This window comes from Gavialis gangeticus, unplaced genomic scaffold (genome assembly GCF_001723915.1).
Source record: "Gavialis gangeticus isolate Ggan-Ray unplaced genomic scaffold, GavGan_comp1, whole genome shotgun sequence".
In the NCBI taxonomy this organism is placed as follows: domain Eukaryota; kingdom Metazoa; phylum Chordata; order Crocodylia; family Gavialidae; genus Gavialis; species Gavialis gangeticus.
This window is the reverse complement of record NW_017729009.1, coordinates 19,430,030-19,432,289: the sequence shown is the minus strand read 5'-3', so window position 1 is coordinate 19,432,289 and position 2,260 is coordinate 19,430,030. Positions and strand designations below refer to the sequence as shown.

Here is a 2,260-nt window from a genome sequence, read left to right as displayed (position 1 = left end):
ACCTCTCCAGCTCCCCTGTAATTTGCACCATGGTGGTAGTGAAAAGATTACCATCCGATTACCAGAAACTTTCCTTTCTTCAGCACAGTGAAAATCCAGAGATCTCACATGGGATCACAAAGCTGGACACAAAGAGAACAAGACAACTGAAAATTTTCTGTAGCTGTGAAACCGAATTCAGTTCCTCCAAACTGAATGCTCTGATAATAAGGAGTAAAATGGTAACAACCAACTACAAATATGCAGAACATGAGCAGAGCGTTGTTATTCACTATTATTCGCTTTCAAATGGTGACCTCTTATCCGATCCAGACTACTTAACAGCTATAAACCTCATTGCTTGGAGAAAGTGAGCAGCCCACAGATTCCACAGTCGGATTTTATCATCAGCATGTAGCCACGGGGGAGACAAGCGCAGCTCCTTCAGTTCTGGTCCTATTAGTTGGATGCTGAATTAGGGAGCTACACGTATAGACAGTTTCTCAGTGGCCTGAGGCAGGATTGGATCCAACAACAGCAAAGAATGTCATCTTTGAAGAATTGTGACCCACGCCCATCGAAGTCAGGGGACGGTGCTTTTCAGTCCTTCTATATTTTGTGCTGTGCCAACATCCCAGATGGACTTTAGATTTTATAAAGGGAAAGGATAGGCTGGAAGAGGACTGTAATACCATCTCTTGTGATTAATGGCACGTGGACTTGAATGGAACAATTTTTCAAAACAGCCATTGCCTTATGAGTGCCTTCTGGACCAAGCTCACAGTTAAGACGCTTGTCCAGCTAGTGACTGTCATCATACTTTCTGAACGCATCCACAAATTCACAGACAGACAATCCTTGAGGTATAACTGTGCAAATACAGAGCAAACAAACAAGTAAAACAAGTAACCAAGCCAACTAGCTATTGGCATTTGTGCTCTCCGACTGCTCTCCCCAGTCATGTTATTTCACACTCTTGCTGTACCTCCTCCAAAATGAGACCCAAAGCCCTTTATTTAAGTGGGTTTTTTTCTTATGGACTTAATAACTAACTAACTAAACCAATGGTGGGGAGAAGACGAAATGAGGGGATTGAGAAGGGCACTATGAAACAGTAAGAAAGTTGCAGACACAGTTGTCTGCTCTGTCCTTAGACCAACACAACTATAACCAACAACCCTGACGACAAAGTTGCTGCATTTTTGGGGGGCAATCTATTTTGATAGAAGGCATAACCGAGTGCCTCAGTTCAGCCCTCCATTTCTTCTCCCAAGACAAAACTGGACTTTTTTGGTGGTATTTCCATTAATCTCTTTAAAAGAGGAGGGGAAAAAAAAAATCAGAGTCAAATGCTAGCTAAATCTGAGAAAGAATTCCATTTCTGAACTAAACTAGAGGATTTCACTAGACGTTCAGGCATCAGAAGCAGGCACGAGACAAAACCAAAACAAAACCTCTAAATCTGTTGGTTCAGACTAACTGGAAATGGTTTTCCTGCCTGGTGCTTGTGTTTTGACCTGTTGTATGCAGAGTTTTATGAGCTTTATCTCAACATCCAAAGAGTCAGGGATTATCCCCAATGATGCCAACAGAGAACTTGGCTAGTGCTGCCACTGGCATTATTGTGATTGTGTCAACTAACAAATGTACCAGTGCCAGGATGTCATAGCTAAGGGGGCAAATGATTCAACTCAAAGGTTCAAATACAAAACAAAACAACCCCCTCCCCTTTAATTAGAGTGTAAAATGGGGGGGGAGGGTTCTTTTTTACAGAAGAGATTCTTCCCACCCTACATCCACTCAGCCAAATCAAGTTTCAGAGGATCATGCCTTAGAACAAGAAGCTTAACAATTCCTAGGAAATTCAACTCCAGATGCCCAAGAATGCCAGAAAAGGCTTGCTGGCATCCTTTGGATACACACAGTGCAAGCTCTCCATGTGCAGTCTCAAGGGCGGTGGTCTGAAACCTAACAACAATGCTGTGAAAGCTACAGAATAAAGCATTTTTGGATCTGCTGGTTTTGGCAATATAGACACAGTCTGGGGCTGCAGACAAGGTCCTAGACAACAAAGGCTCTGAGAATAACCATCTGACGGAGAGAGTGCTGTTTTGCAGACTGCATCTTTTAAGAGCCTTATATGTTTCTTCTCATTTCCTTTTTTTACATTTTTTTTTGTTTCACTAAAACACATTAGGATAACACTATAAGCTTTGATAAGGCCTGTAGGATGGGGCCCTACAAACATGCCTGAGGTTCTAGTACCTGGAACTTGGTATAA

General features: G+C 42.3%; 1 protein-coding gene across 2 annotated transcripts in view; it reads right to left on the bottom strand.

Annotated features, from left to right (window-relative positions):
- The window catches only part of PMEPA1 (prostate transmembrane protein, androgen induced 1), a 77,800-nt gene that overhangs the window by 51,596 nt on the left and 23,944 nt on the right, over positions 1 to 2,260 (bottom strand). The window lies entirely within an intron of this gene.